The sequence below is a fragment of the Myxine glutinosa genome, chromosome 7 (assembly GCF_964187855.1).
Source record: "Myxine glutinosa chromosome 7, kmMyxGlut1.1, whole genome shotgun sequence".
Taxonomy (NCBI): Eukaryota; Metazoa; Chordata; class Myxini; order Myxiniformes; family Myxinidae; genus Myxine; species Myxine glutinosa.
The window spans coordinates 185,529,002-185,552,324 of NC_136267.1; the positions used below are offsets into that span (position 1 = coordinate 185,529,002).

Below are 23,323 nucleotides of genomic sequence, written 5' to 3' on the forward strand. Positions count from 1 at the left end.
TTATTGTTTATTCTGCGCCCCCTGCCTCCGGAGCTGTGTAAAGGTGAAAGGGCATCCCATAATTAGTCCACAAGCATACACGTCAGCCAATAATAGAATACCCCTGTTCGATAGTTATATCTTATTCTGTGTTTTAGGGTAAGGCTGTGTCTCCCATTAATTGAAGTACTCCATTGCACCAGTGAAAGAGATTAGATCCCCTTTCATTCCCATCCCCAAAATCTCCATTTCCTTTCACAACCCCTTTCGTCATTGCCAAGCCTCGATTGCCAATTACATCCCCTCCAAAACCACCATTGAACATGTGCTCGGGTCGGGGAAGAGGGGCGTGCCCGCCCGTCGTCATCAAGGGCGGAGCCAGAGGGTCGCGTGACCAACCAGGGCCGAGGTGAGCAGACCGATGGGCGTGTCCTGAAGGCCGGCGGCTTGATCGCTGGAGGCGCTATAAAGGCGCGCGCGCAAGAAGCGTGGGGGAGTCGGTGGTGAGGAGTGAGTGGACCAAGAGAGAGAAAGAGTGGTTGGACCAAGAAAGAGAAAGAGTGGTTGGACCAAGAGAGAAAGAGTGGTTGGACAGGGAGACGTGCAAGAGTGTTGTTGAGTTGAGGGTTTGGACCAGACGAGTCAGACGAGTCCTGGCAAAGCAAGCGGCGGCCACAGCAGCAACAACACCCAACAGCCGCTTGGGGCCTGGACGGCGGTTTTGAGCAGGGCCGCGAAGGAACGGCGGCTGCTAAACGCACCGATCGTGCTGCAGGACCCCCTTGGACCTTCCTCTCCCTCCAGCCATCCACCTCCTGCCTTTCCACCCTTCTTGTGTACGTGAGTTTGTTCTGTGTGTCTTGTCCCTGGGTATTTAATTAAGTCTGTATAAGCTAGTATTTGCACTGTGTCACCTGCGTCTTATTTGTTGTAAATAAACATGACTGCTTTCTTTTTGCTTGTGTGTATAATAAATCCAATTACTCTTCTGTCCGTCTTCTCGTCTTATTCCTTTTCCTCTTTGCATTTCGTCGTTTTAGTCTTTTCCAGATTGGGCAGCTGCGGTGCGATACGGCCAAAGTTCTGGGTGAATCGGGTGAGTCGGGGAACAACTGTTCGGTCGCGGAGCCTTCGCTCGGCAAATAACATCTAAACCGCGATCCGTAACAATATTTACCGATATGAACAGTGATGTGGCTTTTGTTTAAATTCTACAAATACTGTTTATTCTACGTACCAGGAGAGAGTAGATCGACTTCTGATGAACTCATCCTATATAAACGGGCGGCTCCAAAGTAACATGGAAGCATGTGCAAAATGACTGACAAACAGGTGTAGCGGCCGCTTCCGTGTTACAGATTCGGCGCGCACTCTTCACACATAAACGTGCGACCGAGAAAGACGTGTAGCGGCCGCTTCCGTTTTGCAGAATTCAATCTTTTTTCAAAATGGGTGCCATGTACTGTTTAGATTTTGATGATTTGCATGTGATTTGATTCAATGGATGTTTAAATGAATCGTTTAAAATAAAAAAAAGCCTTCAATTTCTGATATTTTGCCTTTTCATTTGGGCCTCCCAATTGAAGCCCTGCCAGTAGGGCGGGTACCGTTGCGAGTATTAATAATATCCTTTTTTCCTCCTTGACCAAATCCGTGTTAACGTGTATAAATAGCTTATCGTGCCATTTTCGTGGGAGCAACGACCCCTACCAGAAGAAAAAATATTATGAACCACAAACAAGTTTGATTACCTTTTGAAACAGTCGCTAATGCTGTTTAACACTAAACTGAAAGGGAGAAAACCCAGGGTGTGTTCCGTTACCAAGCAGCTAGCTATCACTTGCCAAGCCAACCGTTCCTTTGGAAAGTTTTGAATGGAGTGCTTGCTCGAATGCTTAAACTACTTGGCGAGCGCTCTATAAGAAACTTGGTAAATAAAGACGCCCCCATGTTCTTGAGGCCTGATGCTAAATCTACTGTACTCTATATACCTCAGAGAGGAATGGCCCATTCTGCCACCCCCATAGGGAATAGGTGTACTTATTTATTTTTTCTTTTTTGTATACAAGATCGAGGCTCGTGTAAGAGCTAAAATGAATGACAAAAAAACAAATGGACACATAAGACAAAATAAAGGGAGCGGGAGACAAGATGGGAAGAGAGGGGGAAGCACATGACTACAACATTTCAGAGCAGGGACATCGGTAGATCTGCGGGAGGGAGAGGGCCTGGGGGGAGGAGTCGTGGGAAGGGAAGTGGGGGGTGGGAGAGGTAAAAACACATGGACACTGCTAGGACTTCTCGGAATGAAGTCAGTATTTCAGAAAAGTGGATCTGGGGTGAATTAACGGGGGTAGAAAAGATCAAGGTTTTGGATGGGGGAAGATAAGAGATGGTGGTGAACAGCTGTTTTAAAGACCTGGAGGGAGGAGTGGCATTGAAGAGATTGAGGAAGTTTGTTCCAGAGGCGGGAGAAAAGAGGAATTAAAGAGTGAAGGCTAGCAGAGAGTCTTGAGCAGGTGAAAATTTGGCAGTTTCACCAGGAGAGGGTTGCTGTCAGATCTTGTGCGAACTGCAGGAGTATTTGGGGGACAGAGCACAGACAGGGCTGGAGAGGGGGGGGCTAGGCCAGAGAGGAGTCGGTAGAAGACAGAAAGACCACCTACCTGCGGTGAGTGAGTGAAAGGCCCTCAGATTCAGCTTCATCGCGAGAGATTACAATGATTCTGAAAGCTTTGGTTTCAACAGCGTGAAGCCGAGCTAGGTGTGAGGCAGGAGCACCGGCCCAGAGGGGAGAGCAGTATTCCATTGAGCTGCAGATGAAAGCCTTGTATGTGGTGAGGAGCTCAGGTGTGCCAAGGAAGGACTTCGCACGACGGAGGATGCCAGTCGGCGACTGGCTTTGGAGGCCAGCTTGGAAATGTGGTTTTCCCAAGAAAGATCATGGCAGATAGTGAGACCTAAAAGCTTGAGCGACAGAACTTCTTGGAGAGGATTGTTGAGAAAGTAGATGGGAGGGTTTTCCAGTCGGTCTTTTCGGAGAGACATAGTAAGAGAGTGAGATTTGTCAGGATTGAAGGACATGTTCCACTTGTTTGACCAGTCTGTGATTTTGTCCAGGTCTGCAGAGAGCGACGAGGCTGCAGACTGCCGATCTGAGGGATGAGGAATGGAGCGGCAGAGAGTGGAGTCATCAGCAAAGAGATAGAGAGGATTTTCCAGAGAGTCGGAGAGATTATTTATGAAGACCAGAAAAAGCACAGGGCCCAGAACACTGCCTTGGGGCATATACGAGTAATAATAAAACGCTGGGAAAGCAACTCCCTTAAAGAAATGACATTTCATGAGACAACCTGTAAACATAAAGTATTAGAGCAATAGATGCTGACAATTAACAGGTCAGGTGACAAAAAGTTTGCATTTGAGAAACACGAGGAGATCAATTCATTTGGAAACTATTCCGGCAAGCAAACTAGGTAAAGATCATTCTCATTGTTAAGAAAAATGTGACCAACTCCCAAGAATAATTTTCCAAACTTTTCCAACGACTGGCAAAAGCAAGAATATGGAAATAAAAAATTGATTGCTTTGATCGATAAAAGGTCAGAAATGTCAAAGACTTAGACAATGTTTTGAAACATACCAGTTTTCCAAAGAAACACAGGAATAGAAACTACGTTACCAAATGAAAAAGCTTTATTATATCTTAAAGCAAACTTAAATAAGTCTTCAAAAGTTTTCAAACCTTTTAATAAACGCACAATTTACCCTCCTATCCACACCTAAAAATCAAACCAATTAGCTCGAATATTGGAATAGTGAGGAACTAAATATTAACACTTGATAAAAACAAAGGCCTGAAAATAACCCAATGGAGTAGCAATTCAACACGTCATGTTACTGTTTGGTTTGTTTGTTTCTTGGAAGAAAGATTCACATTGCAAGATTTTACAAATAGATGATCATCGTCACACACGTGCGGTGATAATACGAGGATAATGGATTTGGGGAACGGTATGGAGAGTGGTTGAACCCCAATTATTCACATTTTCAGGAAGATTGTACATGATTCTAAAATCAGGGGAACACAAAAAGGATCAAATTACATGAACCAAATGAAAAAATACATGAACCAAACGGTCATCAATTTGGATTCAGACCAGGTCATTCTACTCTGGATATGCTGCTTTTGCTGCCTCAACAATGAATGGAGGTCCTCAATGCCAAACAGGAAATCAGAGCTGTCTCCCTTGATATATCACGTGCCTTCGATACGGTCTGGCACCCCGCTCTGCTCACCAAACTCTCCTCCTATGTTATCCATAGAAATCTCCACGCATGGCTTGCGGACTTCCTCTCTGGTCGTAGTCAACGTGTGGCCCTGAATGGATTTCTCTAATCTCCCCATCCTGTTCAGGCTGGAGTTCCCCAAGGTAGTGTTCTGGGCCCTGTGCTTTTTCTGGTCTTCATCAATGATCTCTCCGACTCTCTGGAAAATCCTCTCCATATCTTTGCTGATGACTCCACTCTCTGCTGCTCCATTCCTCATCCCTCAGATCGGCAGTCTGCAGCCTTGTCACTCTCTGCAGACCTGGACAAAATCACAGACTGGTCAAACAAGTGGAACATGTCTTTAAATCCTGACAAATCTCACACTCTTACTGCGTCTCTCCGAAAAGACCGACTGGACAACCCTCCCATCTACTTTCTCAACAATCCTCTCCAAAAAGTTCTGTTGCTCAAGCTTTTGGGTCTCACTATCTACCATGATCTTTCCTGGGAAAACCACATTTCCAAGCTGGCCTCCAAAGCCAGTCGCCGACTGGGCATCCTCCGTCGTGCGAAGTCCTTCCTTGGCACACCTGAGCTCCTCACCACATACAAGGCTTTCATCCGCAGCTCGATGGAATACTGTTCTCCCCTATGGGCCGGTGCTCCTGCATCACACTTAGCGTGGCTTCACGCTGTTGAAACCAAAGCTTTCAGAATCATTGGAATCTCCCGCGATGAAGCTAACTCCGAGGGCCTTTCACTCACTCACCGCAGGCAGGTAGGTAGGTGGTCTTTGTGTCTTCTACCGACTCCCCTCTCTCTCTCTCTCTCTCTGGCCTTACTCCCCCAGCTCTCTCTGTGCTCTGTCCCCCAAATATTCCTACAGGTTGCACAAGATCTGCCAGCAACCCTCTTTTGGTTAAACTGCCAAAATCAAGACTCTCTGCTCACCTTCACTCTTTCATTCCTCTTTTCTCCCACCTCTGGAACAAACGCCCCCACTCCCTTCAATCCCACTCCTCCCTCCAGGTCTTTAAAACAGCTGTTCACCACCATCTCTTATCTTCCCCCATCCAAAACTTTGATCTTTTCTACCCGCACTAATTCACCCCAGATCCACTTTTTTGGAAATTCCAACTTCTTTCCTTGAAGTCCTTGCAGTGTCCATATGTTTTATACCTCCCGGCCCCCTTCCCATGCCTCCCCCCCCCCCAAAGCCCTATCCCTCCCACAGATCTCTCGATGTCCCTGCTCTCAAATGTTGTGTTTGTGTCTTTCCCCCTCTCTCCCCATCTTGTCTACCGCTCCCCTTATTATATGTTTTATGTGTCGGTTTGACTTTTTGTGTGATTAATGTTAGCTCTTTCTCGAGCCTCGATCTTGCATACAAAAAAAAAAAAGAAACATTTACTGTGATAATGCAAATAATAAGATTAACTCTTCCATGAGTTTATATAATTTAGAAAATGGAGCAAACGTTACATGTTCAGCTTCAATAAGTCGTAATGATGAGAAACATCCCTCCTAGCTCCACCTTTTGTGTCAATGAAAGGTAAAAACAGGTAGAGCAAGTAAATCATTAATGTCAAATGAGGCAAAGTTCATCTTGATTGTACCTGTGTCAATAAATCTACCTTGCTTCTTAAAAAAACAAAAAACAAGTACAGATACATTCAAAGTACACCGCCCCCATGCCAAATAATTAAATATCCGACAGCGCGGCATTGCCGGGGTGCCTCCGAGGCGCCCGGCAATACCGCATTGCAGCTCATAGAGGCTGCATTGGGAGGGAGAGGTGTACACTAATTGATTGATTAATTGTGTAATTAAAATCAATAAAAGATTATCACAAAATATTTTCTTAATCAATTGGCTAAGAGCATAACTAAACCACTAGTGCTTCATTCGAAGATGTATATTTTAGAAATGTAATTAAATAACTCATTAATAAAAAATTAAATAATTAAATTATTAATCAATTCGGTCAAAGATCACAAAAACCACCACCATTTCATCAGAATCTGTAACTGAATTTTTTTTTTTTAGTAATTAATCGAATAATTAAATAATTAATCGATTAATTGATTAATTGATTAATCAATAAATCAAAAATATCCTTGATAACCACATCACTTGGTCACTCATGTCCATATATTAGCTTCCGAGCTCAAAAGGTGCCTGAGATATTGGCCAAATGAGAAAGAAAATAAATAAATGATTAATAATGAAAATAAGTAAATAATAATCATTAAGAAATCAAATTATTAATCAATTCGGTCATAGAACACATAAACCACCACCATTTCATCAGAATCTGTAACTTTAAAAAAAAAAAATTCGTCATTAATCGAATAATTAAATAACTAATCGATTAATTGATTAATTAATAAATCAAAAATAGCCTTTGCAGCCAAATCACCTGGTCATTGGCATGTCCAAATATCAGCTTCCTAACTCAAAAGGTGCCTGAGTTCGAGGCCGAGTTCGAGGCCTGAGTTCGAGGCCTGAGTTCGCTAATAATTAAATAACTCCTCAATTAATTGATTAATCAAAAACCAAAAAATACCGTTTTTGACAAAGGACTTGCTCACTACTGTGCCGAAATTTCAGCTTCCTAGCTCAAAGGATGGCTGAGATATCGCCGGGACAAACAAACAAACAAGAAAGCAAGAAAACAAGAAAGAAAAACAAACAAGTAAAGATACATTCAAAGTACACCGCCCCCATGCCAAATAATTAAATATCCTACAGCGCGGCATTGCCGGGGCGCCTCTGGCACCCGACAATACCGCAGTGCAGCTCATAGAGGCTGCATTGGGAGGGAGAGGTGTACACTAATTGATTGATTAATTGTATAATTAAAATCAATAAAAGATTATCACAAAATATTTTCTTAATCAATTGACTAATAGCAAAACTAAACCACTAGTGCTTCATCCGAAGATGTATCTTTTAGAAATTTAATTGAATAGGTCATTAATAAAAAATTAAATAATTAATTGATTAATCAATAAATAATTAATCGATTAATCAATAAATAATTAATCGATTAAATGATTTATCAATACATCAAAAATATCCTTGATAAAGCACGATCATTTCATCTGAATCTGTAACTTAAAAAATTAATGAATTAGGTCATTCATCACTAGTGCTTTCATCATCATTCATCATCTACTATTTGGTCATTCATTCAAGGTCATTCATCATCCCGGTGCGTACCCCGGTTTAGAATAGGTACACCGTATCCCTGCGCATCGTAAGAGGCGACTAAGGGTTGGCGTCAGGTAGGGCATCCGGCCATATTTTTTTTTTGCCTCAAACAGGGAACCATGATTGTCATGGGGCCCGCAAGGCTAACCCCTGCTCCAGCGGGGAAAATGGCCTTAAAACGATCATTCATTCATTTTCATTCATTCATTCATTCATCAAATAATTAAATAATTAATCGATTAAATGATTAATCAATAAATCAAAAATATCCTTGATAGCCGCATCACTTGGTCACTGTCATGTCCAAATAGTAGCTTCCCAGCTCATAAGGTGCCTGAGATATTGGCCAAATGAGAAAGAAAATAAATAAATGATTAATAATGAAAATAAATAAATAATAATCATTAAAAAATTAAATTATTAATCAATTCGGTCACAGAACACATAAACCACCACCATTTCATCAGAATCTGTAACTGAAATGTTTTTTGTTTTTTTTAGTAATGAATCGAATAATTAAATAATTAATCGATTAATTGATTAATCAATAAATCAAAAATATCCTTGATAGCCACATCACTTGGTCATTCATGTCCAAATATTAGCTTCTGAGCTCAAAAGGTGCCTGAGATATTGGCCAAATGAGAAAGAAAATAAATAAATGATTAATAATGAAAATAAATAAATAATAATCATTAAAAAAAATTAAATTATTAATCAATTCGGTCATATAACACATAAACCACCACCATTTCATCAGAATCTGCAACTTAAAAAAAAAACATTTTAGTCATTAATCGAATAATTAAATAATTAATCGATTAATTGATTAATTGATTAATTAATAAATCAAAAATAGCCTTTGCAGCCAAATCACCTGGTCATTGGCATGTCCAAATATCAGCTTCCTAACTCAAAAGGTGCCTGAGTTAATGGTCAGAAGAGAAAGGAAATTTGATTAATTAAATAAGTACTTAATTAATCGCTAATAATTAAATAACTCATCAATTAATTGATTATTCAAAAAACAAAAAATAATGTTTTTGACAAAGGACTTGCTCACTACTGTGCCGAAATTTCAGCTTCCGAGCTCAAAGGATGGCTGAGATATCGCCCGGACAAACAAACAAACAAGAAAGCAAGAAAGAAAACAAACAAGAAAGAAAACAAACAAGTAAAGGTACATTCAAAGTACTCCGCCCCCGTGCCAAATAATTAAATATCCTACAGCGCGACATTGCCGGGGCGCCTCCGGCGCCCGGCAATACCGCAGTGCAGCTCATAGAGGCTGCATTGGGAGGGAGAGGTGTCTGCTAGTTGATTGATTAATTGTATGATTAAAATCAATAAAAGTTTATCAGAAAATATTTTCTTAATCAATTGGCTAATAGCATAACTAAACCACAAGTGCTTCATCCGTAGATGTATCTTTTAGAAACGTAATTAAATAAGTCAATAATAAAAAATTAAATAATTAATTGATTGATCAATAAATAATTAATCGATTAAATGATTAATCAATAAATAAAAAATATCCTTGATAGCCACATCACTTGGTCACTGCCATGTCCAAATATTAGCTTCCCAGCTCAAAAGGTGCCTGAGATATTGGCCAAATGAGAAATAAAATAAATAAATGATTAATAATGAAAATAAATAAATAATAATCATTAAAAAATTAAATTATTAATCAATTCGGTCACAGGACACATAAGCCACCACCATTTCATCAGGATCTGTAACGAAAAAATATATAAAAAAATTAGTCATTAATCGAATAATTAAATAATTAATCGATTATTGATTAATTAATAAATCAAAAATAGCCTTTGCAGCCAAATCACCTGGTCATTGGCATGTCCAAATATCAGCTTCCTAACTCAAAAGGTGCCTGAGTTAATGGTCAGAAGAGAAAGGAAATTTGATTAATTAAATAAGTACTGAATTAATCGCTAATAATTAAATAACTCCTCAATTAATTGATTAATCAAAAAACAAAAAATAATGTTTTTGACAAAGGACTTGCTCACTCTTGTGCCGAAATTTCAGCTTCCTAGCTCAAAGGATGGCTGAGATATTGCCCGGAAAAACAAACAAACAAACAAGAAAGAAAACAAACAAGTACAGATACATTCAAAGTACACCGCCCCCTTGCCAAATAATTAAATATCCTGCAACGCGGCATTGCCGGGGCGCCTCCGGCACCCGGCAATGCCGCAGTGCAGCTCATAGAGGCTGCATTGGGAGGGAGAGGTGTACGCTAATTGATCAATTAATTGTATAATTAAAATCAATAAAAGATTATCACAAAATATTTTCTTAATCAATTGGCTAATAGCATAACTAAACCACTAGTGCTTCATCCGAAGACGTATCTTTTAGAAATGTAATTAAAGAAGTCATTAATAAAAAATTAAATAATTAATTGATTAATCAATAAATAATTAATCAATAAATAATTAAGCGATTAAATGATTAATCAATAAATCAAAAATATCCTTGATAGCCACATCAACTGGTCACTGTCATGTCCAAATATTAGCTTCCCAGCTCAAAAGGTGCCTGAGATATTGGCCAAATGAGAAAGAAAATAAATGAATGATTAATAATGAAAATAAATAAATAATCATTAAAAAATTAAATTATTAATCAATTCGGTCACAGAACACAGAAACCACCACCATTTCATCAGAATCTGTAACTGAAAAAAAATAAAAAAATTTGTCATTAATCGAATAATTAAATAATTAATCGATTATTGATTAATTAATAAATCAAAAATAGCCTTTGCAGCCAAATCACCTGGTCATTGGCATGTCCAAATATCAGCTTCCTAACTCAAAAGGTGCCTGAGATTTTGGCGAAATGAGAAAGAAAATAAATAAATGATTAATAATGAAAATAAAGAAATAATAATCATAAAAAAATTAAATTATTAATCAATTTGGTCAGAGAACACATAAAGCACCACCATTTCATCAGAATCTGTAACTTTAAAAAAAAAAAAAATTGTCATTAATCGAATAATTAAATAATTAATCGATTATTGATTAATTAATAAATCAAAAATAGCCTTTGCAGCCAAATCACCTGGTCATTGGCATGTCCAAATATCAGCTTCCTCACTCAAAAGGTGCCTGAGTTAATGGTCAGAAGAGAAAGGAAATTTAATTAATTAAATAAGTACTTAATAAATCGCTAATAATTAAATAACTCCTCAATTTATTGATTAATCAAAAAACAAAAAATAAAGTTTTTGACAAAGGACTTGCTCACTAATGTGCCGAAATTTCAGCTTCCTAGCTCAAAGGATGGCTGAGATATCGCCTGGACAAACAAACAAGAAAGAAAACAAACAAGAAAACAAGAAAACAAACAACCAGAGTGAAAACTGAGTACTCTCTTTCAGCGTGCGTCACTGCCGAGCCACCTTCGGTGCCCGGCAATGACGTTTTGCAAAGCCCGGATATGGCATCGGAAAGGAGCGGTGTACAACAAACAAACAAACAAACAACCAGAGTGAAAACTGAGTACTCCCTTTCAGCGTGCGTCACTGCCGAGCCCCCTTCGGTGCCCAGCAATGACGATTTGCAATGCCTGGAGATAGCATAGGAAAGGTGCGGTGTACAATAGCCTTTGCAGCCAAATCACCTGGTCATTGGCATGTCCAAATATCAGCTTCCTAACTCAAAAGGTGCCTGAGTTAATGGTCAGAAGAGAAAGGAAATTTGATTAATTAAATAAATACTTAATCGCTAATAATTAAATAACTCCTCAATTAATTGATTAATCAAAAAACAAAAAATAACGTTTTTGACAAAGGACTTGCTCACTATTGTGCCGAAATTTCAGCTTCCTAGCTCAAAGGATGGCTGAGATATCACCCAAACAAACAAACAAGAAAGAAAGAAAGAAAGAAAACAAACAAACAACCAGAGTGAAAACTGAGTACTACCTTTCAGCGTGCGTCACTGCCGAGCCCCCCTTGTTACCCGGCAATGACGATTTGCAATGCCTGGAGATGGCATAGGAAAGGTGCGGTGTACGACAAGAAAGAAAACAAACAAACAACCAGAGTGAAAACTGAGTACTCCCTTTCAGCGTGCGTCACTGCCGAGGCCCCTTCGGTGCCCACCAATGACGATTTGCAATGCCTGGAGATGGCATAGGAAAGGTGCGGTGTACAACAAACAGAGTGAAAACTGAGTACTCCCTTTCAGCGTGCGTCACTGCCGAGCCCCCTTCGGTGCCCAGCAATGACGATTTGCAATGCCTGGAGATGGCATCGGAAAGGTGCGGTGTACAACAAACAAACAACCAGAGTGAAAACTGAGTACTCCCTTTCAGCGTGCGTCACTGCCGAGCCCCCATCGGTGCCCAGCAATGACGATTTGCAATGCCTGGAGATGGCATAGGAAAGGAGCGGTGTACAACAAGTACAGATACATTCAAAGTACACCGCCCCCATGCCAAATATTTAAATATCCCACAGAGCGGCATTGCCGGGCCGCCTCTGGCGCCCGGCAATACCGCAGTGCAGCTCATAGAGGCTGCATTGGGAGGGAGAGGTGTACACGAATCGATTGATTAATTGTATAATTAAAATCAATAAAAGATTATCACAAAATATTTTCTGAATCAATTGGCTAATAGCATAACTAAACCACAGGTGCTTCATCCGAAGATGTATCTTTTAGAAATTTAATTACATAAGTCATTAATGAAAAATTAAATAATTAATTGATTAATCAATAAATAATTAATCGATTAATCAATAAATAATTAATCGATTAAATGATTAATCAATAAATCAAAAATATCCATTATAGCCACATCACTTGGTCACTGTCATGTCCAAATATTAGCTTCCCAGCTCAAAAGGTGCCTGAGATATTGGCCAAATGAGAAAGAAAATAAATAAATAATAATCATTAAAAAATTAAATTCTTAATCAATTCGGTCACAGAACACATAAACCAACACCATTTCGTCAGAATCTGTAAATTGAATAAAAAATTTTTTTTTTTACTAATTCATCGAATAATTAATCGATTAATTGATTAATCGATTAATCAATAAATCAAAAATAGTCTTTGCAGCCAAATCACTTGGTCATTGGCATGTCCAAATATCAGCTTCCTAACTCAAAAGGTGCCTGAGTTAATGGTCAGTATACAAAAAGGAAATTTGATTAATTAAATAAGTACTTAATTAATCGCTAATAATTAAATAATTCCTCAATTTATTGATTAATCAAAAACCAAAAAATATCGTTTTTGAAAAAGGACTTGCTCACAATTGTGCCGAAATTTCAGCTTCCTGGCTCAAAGGATGGCTGAGATATCGCCTGGACAAACAAGAAAACAAGAAAGAAAAACAAACAAACAACCAGAGTGAAAACTGAGTACTCCCTTTCAGTGTGCGTCACTGCCGAGCCCCCTTTGGTGCCCAGCAATGACGATTTGCAATGCCTGGAGATGGCATAGGAAAGGTGTGGTGTACAACAACCAGAGTGAAAACTGAGTACACCCTTTCAGCGTGCGTCACTGCCGAGCCCCCTTCGGTGCCCAGCAATGACGATTTGCAATGCCTGGAGATGGCATAGGAAAGGTGCGGTGTACAACAAACAAGAAAACAAGAAAGCAAGAAAACAACCAGAGTGAAAATTGAGTACTCCCTTTCAGCGTGCGTCACTGCCGAGCCCCCTTCGGTGCCCAGCAATGACGATTTGCAATGCCTGGAGATGGCATAGGAAAGGTGCGGTGTACAAAATCTTATATCTGGAGAAAGCAGAAACAAAATATAAAAACTTGGGCATTTTTTTTTCTATATCAGCAACGTTGCAGAAGCAGTGTCCGTAGGTAAGTCAGTGAGAGTCTGTTAAACACTTCAGTCATTATCGCTTTTAGTCATTTTCGCTTGAACCAAAAATACAATTTTGATGAAACTTGGACACTAGCTTCATATCTGATAGAAGATCGATACAGTGGCTGCAACAGAAATCCAGTGATCAAATCGTCTCGAGCATGACAGATGTTGAATGGGCGCCCCATTCTCCGGACCTCAACCAACCTAACTTCTATACCTGAAGGATCGAGTGTACCGAGGGAGACCTCAGACTATTGTCCTCAAAACTGCAATAGCCGCCAACATCAAAGCTATTCCGGATTTCCAGTTCAGGAATGCAGCCGAGTTATCGATAACTTCACCAGGAGATCCATTTGTGCTGCAGCGGGGCGGCCATTTAGAACACGTTTTGTCAACCGTCTTCTGAAATCACCAGTTTCATTTTTGTGTGCTACTGTACCTTATTCGACATATTACAAATATTCTTATGTGTACGTTTCATGTTGTTTCAATGGAAAATTTAAAAAGTATAAAAACCACTCTGGGTTGCGTTTTTCATGAAAAAACCTGTAATTAAAAGAGCTCTTCCCACTCAGTATAAAAAATAATTATAAGGTTTAAAAAAAATCCCAATTAGCACAAGTTTTGAACATTTGCTGTCACCAATAATAACAGTAACATTATCCTCTCACAACGCTGTCATCAACATAAGAACAATGTTTCAGATTAAAACCACCGATTATATCGCTGTAAATCGAAGAAAGTTCATCTCAGAAAAACCTGTTGGGCCCATCAAAGGGCATCATCGAGCATGATACTAGTTTACTTCATGCACACAAATTCCCATTTTTCAGCAATGTCTTTCCTAAAACACATGCAGCAAGCAAATACAAGCACACACTACTTTACCCAACAACCAATCGATGGCAATTATGCTGCAGGCCTTTGGTAAGTTATAAAACGAAAAGCTCTTCCTGATCCTATACTTACACATCGGTACCAAATTAAAGCCATTCTAAAGATTCCATATCGCCAATAAAACATAAGCTGCTTTCACACGAGCCAGAGGATTATGGGCACTCATAAAAAGTGACCTCTTCACAATAGAGGGTACCAATTAATTAACAGACGAAGCAGAAATCATCAGAACAGAACTCAAATTTCCACCATTAGTGTTAATTGTGGAGCAGTAAATGTGTTTTTTTTGTTGTTGTTTGTTTTCATTTATGTGTAACGAGGTGAATGCACCCGGCGTTGCCCAGGTTTTTTGAATGAATTTAATCTTCTGCACTGAAAAAGGAATAAAATGCGGCCTTGCGAAGCAGCAGCGTTTGACTATCCGGCCGCGACCGCATTTCGTTCATTTACTACTACAATTCAGCTTTTACTTGAGGCCGTAGAAGACTTACTACTATAATTCAGCTTTTACTCGCGGCCGTAGAAGATCGACGACTATAATTCAGCTTTTACTCGCGGCCATAGAAGATTTACTACTATAATTCAGCTTTTACACGCGGCCGTAGAAGATTGCCTACTATAATTCAGCTCAGCTTTTAATTGCGAATGGGCCCAGCCTGGCCGAAGCGGCCTCGCCACCTAGCCTATAACCTTCCCGAGGCCCGTCCCGACATTTTTTGTTTCAGAGGTTTCCTCCTATCTTTCACCATTCAGGAGATTAGCGTGTGCAGACAAACAAACATACAAACAAACAAAAACTTTTTAATATATCTAAATATATATATTTAAAAAAGTTTTTGTTTGTTTGTCTGTGCAAGCTAATCTCCTGAAAGGTGAAAGATAGGAGGAAACCTCTAATACAAAAAATGTCGGGACGGGTCCCGTGAAGGTTTTAGGCTAAGTGGCGAGACCGGTCGAGGCCCACCACGGCCGGGCCGGGCCCATTTCAAAATTAAAAGCTGAGCTGAATTATAGTAGTCAATCTTCCACGGCCGCGAGTAAAAGCTGAATTATAGTAGTAATAAATGCATTCAAAAAGAACCAAAAATGTCGGGACGGGCCCCGAGAAGGTTATCGGCTAGGTGGCGAGGCCGGTCGAGCCCGCTTCGGCCAAGCTGGCCCATTTCGCAATTAAAAGCTAAGCTGAATTATAGTAGTCAATCTTCTATGGCCACGAGGTAAAAGCTGAATTATAGTAGTAGTAAATGCATTCAAAAAGAACCAAAAATGTCGGGACGGGCCCCGGGAAGGTTATAGGCTAGGTGGCGAGGCCGGTCGAGCCCGCTTCGGCCGAGCTGGGCCCATTTCACAATTAAAAGCTAAGCTGAATTATAGTAGTCAATCTTCTACGGCCATGGGTAAAAGCTGAATTATAGTAGTAAATTCATTCAAAAATAACCCGGGCAACGCTGGATGCTTTCGGCTAGTATATAATATAGAATAGATAAATAAATAATAATATATAATAATAATAATATAGAAGAAGATAGAAGATAGACAGATAGTAGAAGAAGAAGATAGAAGATATAAATGTGTACTATACAAAACTGCTGAGTTTTGAGATATGCGTGGGATGTACAACAAGAACAACAACAACAAGGATATTCTTTCAGATGCAGCACATGGCTGCAGGTAGCATCATTTGCTGGGGATGCAGCTGTGCCGCTCCCCACCCCCAGTAGTTTAGAGAGCAGGGATTTGGAATTTGTTCAGGATACCGGCGATAATTCTCTTGCTCTTCCCGAACGACACAGTGGGATCTTTAATGTACACCAACTAATGCTGGCACACACATTTAAGTGTGAACCCTGCCTACAAAACAGGAAAATGGGCCAACATCGAAAGACAGGTTAGACGGCTTAGAGGTGAGTGCACGTACCCCATGGCTATACTGTCAGCCAATAACAGGGATGAGGAATGAGGAATGAGGCCCTGTGCCTATAAAACTGTGGCATTATAAATTAATAAATACGTATGGAGTTTAAAATGCAGAAAAACATGAATATGGACAATTACATGGTATGCAAAAAACACAGTGGGAAGAAAAAAGAACAAGGGATGAGGTTAAATACACAAAAAAAAAAATCAAGAATAAAGCACAAGGAATAGCGTAAACAAGAGACATTAAAAAGGACAGAATAACAGTGCACAGCTGCAAGGGCAACACATTTTACACAAACTGGGAAAGTGACGATGGCGATAGACGTGTTCACATGTAGAGATCATGTCACGTGCCAATGATGTGACACTCTCGTCATGAAATATTCTACATAACTAGGCCCACCAGGTGGCGGAGATAAACATCACACCAAAGAACAGAGACTTTGCAGTATGTACTGGAACATGCAGACAAGGAACCTTTGCTTAAAATAATGAAATAAATCATTCTGATACTCCATGAGGAGATTTATATTTATATTTTTTGTGCTTTCGTTCATTCTACTTTCATCAAGGACACAAGGCCTGAATGCAGCATTTACAACGCAGCAATGAGACTCATTTACAAAAGAGAGGGTCTTGTGCAAAATCGTCATTGAATCAAACCGACCTGCCCGAATAACAGATGACCGAACCATTCCGCTACCGATGCATAACTTACTAGATTTTCAGTTTTCAAGCTAATTACAATACAGTTCATAAATGAAGTGAAGCCTGGTGTTGGCTTAGCGGTTCGGGTGCCGGCTTGGGATCCTAGGATCCTGGGTTCCTTAGCGGTTCGGGTGCTGGCTGGGGATCCTAGGATCCTGGGTTCCTTAGCGGTTAGGGTGCCAGCTTGGGATCCTAGGATCCTGGGTTCCTTAGCGGTTAGGGTGCCGGCTTGGGATCCTACCATCCTGGGTTCCTTAGCGGTTAGGGTGCCGGCTTGGGATCCGAGGATCCTGGGTTCCTTAGCGGTTAGGGTGCCGGCTTGGGAATCGAGGATCCTGGGTTCGAATCCCGGTCGATCGCTGAATTAACACCAGGGGGGTTGACTCAGCCTGTCATCCTTCCGAGGTCGGCAAATTGAGTACCAGTTCACTGGTAATTACCTGTGTGTCGTAAGACGCGACTAATAGGGTCGGTGGCAGGAAGGGCATCCGGCCATAAAACATTGCTTCAAAAAAGGGGACCACGGTGCCCGAAAAAGGCCAACCCCTGCTCTGCGGGGAAAAATTGCCTCTAAAGGTGGTTCATAAATGAAGTGAGCTTTCTTAGCCATTGCAATCCAACAATCATAAATAAATAATGATTAACTATTTATAGTACAATCTTCTGGTGTAATCCTGTGAGATGATGGTATTTAAATTAATATTATTTGGTTTGCGTTGGTTAAATTAAATGGTTAAATAAGGAAATTATATCTGCTCATACTTATTTCACTTTCACTTCACCATTTCAACGTTCATATTGCAAGTATCAAATCACATGAAGAATGAATGAATGAATGATCGTTTTTAGGGCCATTTTCCCTGCTAGAGCGGGGGTTAGCCTTGCGGGCCCCATGACAATCATGGTTCCCCGTTTGAGACAATGTTTTTATGGCCGGATGCCCTTCCTGACGCCAACCCTTAGTCGCCTCTTACGATGCGCAGGGATACGGTGTACCTATTCTAAACCGGGGTACACACCGGGATATCAAATCACATGAAGCATATAAATAAATGTCTTCTGATATACCGGCATTGACTTTCAGGATATAGCGCTCGTTTATTTACACCTTTCATACATCACAAGGTAACCTAGAATACGCACGCACACCTAACCACCGATATGACGACTAAAACCACAAGCGTTGATGTCTGAAACATCAATATAAGAGCAAAGTAGAAGTAAGCAAGTTACCATTCAGATTAATGGTTAAAATTGCGACAGTGCTTTTTAAAACAGCATATTTGAAAAAAAAAGAAAAAAAAAGCCATTTATCAAGGTGAGTTAATGACGCATGTTTGGCAATGGATTTGCAAATCACTCCTCGTATCGGGATTATGTGCAATTGGGCACATTATAGTCAATGCAACTTGTGCATGATACATTGATACAGTGCGGCCTTCAGAAAGTAATCACACCCCTTAAATTGATGTTACAGCCTGAATGTAAAATGGATTGAATTGAGATGTTTTTTCACTGATCTACACATAATACCCCATAATGTCAAAGTGGAATATTGTTTTTAGCAATTTTTACAAAATAATTAAAAATGAAAAGCTGAAAAGTCTTGAGTCAATAAGTATTCAACCCTTTTGCTATGACTCTCCAAATTGAGCTCAGGTGCATCAAATTTCCTTTGATCATCCTTGAGATTTGTCTACAACTTGATTGGAGTCCACCTGTGGCCAACTCAATTGATTGGACATGATTTAGAAAGAAACACACCTTTCTATACAAGGTCCTACAGTAGACATGTCAGAGCAGAAACTCGACCATGAAGTCCAAGGAACTGTCTGCAGAACTCTGAGATAGAATTATGAGGAGCATAGATCTGAGGAAGGGTATAAAACAATTTCTAGAGCGTTGAAAGTTCCCAAGAGCAAAGGGAGCTCCATCATTAGGAAATGGAAATAATATGGAACTACCTAGACTCTTCCTAGAGCTGGCCGTCCGACAAAACTGAACAACCGGGCAAGAAGGCCCTTGGTCAGGGAGGTCACCAAGAACCAAATGACCACTCTGATAAAACGACAGAGTTTCTTGGCTGAGATGGGAGAACCTGCCGGATGGACAACAGTCTCCGCAGCGCTTCACAAATCGAGGTTTTATGGGAGAATGGCCAGATGGAAGCCACTCCTGAGAAAATGGACATGACAGCAAGGCTGGAGTTTGCAAAAAGGCACGTGAAAGATTCTGTGGTCTGATGAGACGAAAATGTAACTCTTTTTCCTGAATATGCAGTGCTACTGTATATTCATTCAGTCTGGTGGAAACCGAGCACAGCTCATCACCCATCGACCACCATCTCAACAGTGAAGCATCGTGGTGGCAACATCATGCTATGGGGATGCTTTTCAGTGGCAAGCACTGGGAGATTTGTAAGGATAGAGAGAACAATGAATGGAGCCAAAGCTGTAATTGCTGGGAAAGGCACTTCTACAAAATATTGACCCAGGGGGTTGAATACTTATATAAATTAAGCATTTCTGCATTTCATTTTTAATTGTTTTGTAAAAATGTCTTTAAAAAAAAATAATAATAAAAATCAATTTTGACACTATGGGGTATTTATTAAGTATAGATCAGTGACACAAAAAATCTCAATTTAATCCATTTTAAATTCTGGCTGTTACACAACACAATGTGAAAAAGGTCAAGGGGGTAAATACTTTCTGAAGGTGCTGCATCACCATACAAATAACCATACTGGATTGCACAAATTAGTGAAATATGAAAAAAAAACAAATTGGGAAGAAAAATTTATATCTCGAAAAATAAATAATAAATAAAGGAAAATAAAAAATAATCGAAAAAATGTTATTTGTCTTTGAAGGAAAGTGTCAATGGCAGGAGGATTTTTTTAAATCCTAATTGCTAAACCAAGCCTTGCACTTCCTACCCAGGGGTAGGTGAAGGTCCCCAAACAATTTGCTGAGCCATAAAGGTCTTTTTTCCATAACACAACAAGATAAGCACATACTCGATATATCGTGCATGAGTGGGTGCAATGATGGCATGTTGGGTCGTGCGGGGATCCCAGGAGTTGTGGGTTCAAATCGAGCTGAAAGCAGCACTATTAGGGATTTGGATTGTAATCTTGACAAAGTTAAACTAATTTCTGAATTGTCATACGTCACTGGATTAACGGGAAACCCAGCTGGCTCATCGATGATCTTCAGAGTGGGTGATGTGTTCACCCAAACAGGTGTGGTCAACATGTAATGCCCATGCACTCTTGTGATAGACTATTATTCACTCCTATTTTAACAACAGATTGAAGTGAATGACTGGAGGTCCCTTCTTACTGTATTTACACAGATATTACATCCCAAGTCTAAGGCGAACCCTGTCCTTTGTCTTGAACACAAACGCACTATTACGGTACCTATTAGAAGACCCCTATGTTTACAGCTGGCCTCCATAAATGACCACACACACAATTATATGTATGTACACACACACACACACACACACACACACACACACACACACACACACACACACACACACACACACACACACACACACACACACACACACACACACACACACACACACACACACACTCACGGTGAATCTCCAGAGTAAACGTTTCCCATTAACACGTTCACACTCACTCGTCTGATCTGGGACCACGCGCAGCTCCATCTGAAGCTGTGTGTGTCCCTCTCTGTGTCTCTCTCTGTCTATCTGTCTCTGTCTGTCTGTCTCTGTCTGTGTCTGTCTTTCTGTGTCTGTCTCTCGCTGTCTGTCTCTGTCTGTCTGTGTCTGTGTCTGTGTCTGTCGGTCTCTGTCTCTGTCTCTGTCTCTGTGTCTCTCTCTCTGTCTCTGTCTCTCTCTCTGTCTCTCTCTCTGTCTCTCTCTCTGTCTCTCTCTCTGTCTCTCTCTCTGTCTCTCTCTCTGTCTCTCTCTCTGTCTCTCTCTCTGTCTCTCTCTCTCTCTCTGTCTCTCTCTCTGTCTCTCTCTCTGTCTCTCTCTCTGTCTCTCTGTCTGTCTGTCTCTCTGTCTGTCTCTCTGTCGGTCTCTCTGTCTCTGTCTCTCTCTGTTTCTCTTAAAGGAACTTTTATTCTGTCTGAAACCAAATCAATGTAGAAATCATATGAACTTGTAAAATATAGACTAATATTAAAATCACAAAACGACATTATTAAAGGAGATTTTAGAACATCCAAACTTGCAAAAAAATAAATAAATAAACTTTAGGACCTCAATTACTCACTTTATTTACATTTACTATTCACCTTTATTTATTCGATCTTACATGTAAAGCAAACACAACCAGCCACCCGGTAAGTTCCACTTTGGGTGAATGTGGGACAGAGCACTAGCAAGGTGATTGTATTGCACAAAAGTTAAGATGAGAACTGAGGTCCGGAGGTATTGATGTGCGGAGGCACGGAGGTATGGAGGCACGGAGGCAACGAGTTACGGAGGCACGGAGGTGAGGACGCACCTTACCGGTGAACCACAGAAGACCCTCCCCCGATGATTCGACGAGTAGCCGCGAACCCGCACATACACACCAAGGGTGTGCGCTGCTTTGTTTAGTTGGCTTACCGAAAGAGTACAACAAAAGGTATACTGTGCAGAGCTTACCAATTGGACGTCGGTACGAGATCCAGATCCGTCGCCTGTTGCTTCGCTCCGCCCCTCAAATGCCCCGCCCCTTCTCCTCCCCGGCTTTCTTTCACTGCGCCGCCCCTTCTCCGCCCCTTCCCCGCCCCTCTTGCCAAGCCTCCCGTGCCAACCTCACACCTTCAGTCTTATTCTCGCTTACACCTGTTCAGAAACTTCAAGCACATTTACGGTATAAACATCGACACGTCCTTAACAATTCCGCGCAAACCAAATCGCTTTAAACGACTTTGATTCCCAATTATGCTGAACACTCCCTCATTCAAACCACACCCAAAACTACACATATTCACACGACACCACACCCAAAACTACACACATCCACACGTTCAGACCACACCCAAAACTACACACATTCACACCACACCCAAAACTACACACATTCACACCACACCCAAAACTACACACATTCACACCACACCACACCCAAAACTACACACATCCACACGTTCAGACCACACCACACCCAAAACTACACACATCCACATGTTCACACCACACCACACCCAAAACTACACCCATCCACACGTTCACACCACACCACACCCAAACCTCCACACATCCACAAGTTCACACCACACCACACCCAAAACTACACACATCCACACGTTCACACCACACGCTAAACTGTCTACACACATCCACACCACACCCAAACCTACACACATCCACACATTCACACCATACCACATGCTAAACTACACACATCCACACGTTCACACCACACCACACCCAAAACTACACACATCCGCAAGTTCACACAACACCACACCCAAAAACTACACCCTGCCACACGTTCAGACCACACCACACCCAAACCTACACACATCCACAAGTTCACACCACACCACACCCAAAACTACACACATCCATACGTTCACCCACACCACACCCAAAACTACACACATCCAAACGTTCACACCACACCACACCCAAAACTACACACATCCACACGTTCACACCACACCCAAAACTACACACATCCACACATTCACACCACACCACACCCAAAACTACACACATCCACACCACATCACACCCAAAACTACACACATCCACACCACACCCAAAACGACACACATCCACACGTTCACACCACACCACACCCAAAACTACACACATACACACCACACCCAAGACTACACACATCCACATGTCCACACCACATCACACCCAAAACTACATACATCCACACGTTCACACCACACCACACCCAAAACTACACACATACACACGTTCACACCACACCACACCCAAAACTACACACATCCACACGTTCACACCACACCACACCCAAAACTACACACATCCACACGTTCACACCACACAACACCCAAAAGTACACACATCCACATGTTCACACCACACCACACCCAAAACTACACACATCCACACGTTCACACCACACCACACCCAAAACTACACACATCCACACGTTCACATCACACCACACCCAAAACTACACACATCCACACATTCACACCACACCACACCCAAAACTACACACATCCACAGGTTCACACCACACCACACCCAAAACAACACACATCCACACCACACCCAAAACTACACACATCCACGTGTTCACACCACACCACACCCAAAACTACACACGTCCACACATTCACACCACACCACACCCAAAACTACACACATCCACATGTTCACACCACACCACACCCAAAACTACACACATCCACATATTCACACCACACCACACCCAAAACTACACACATCCACACATTCACACCACACCACACCCAAAACTACACACATCCACACGTTCACACCA

The 23,323-nt window shown here is 41.1% G+C and overlaps 1 protein-coding gene across 9 annotated transcripts in view; it reads right to left on the reverse strand.

Moving 5' to 3' along the window:
* Positions 1 to 21,556, reverse strand: part of SH3BP4 (SH3 domain binding protein 4) — an 88,471-nt gene extending 66,915 nt beyond the window's left edge. For 4 of the 9 annotated variants that reach the window (XM_068123719.2, XM_078782624.1, XM_068123715.2 and 1 more), the window contains exon 1: positions 21,493 to 21,556. The gene's annotated coding sequence lies outside the window, so the exon portion shown is untranslated. Of the gene's footprint in view, positions 1 to 21,349 lie in introns of all 9 variants that reach the window. The other 5 variants (XM_078782623.1, XM_078782622.1, XM_068123716.2 and 2 more) reach the window with 5 other exon arrangements.
* Positions 21,557 to 23,323: the final 1,767 nt, after the last annotated feature.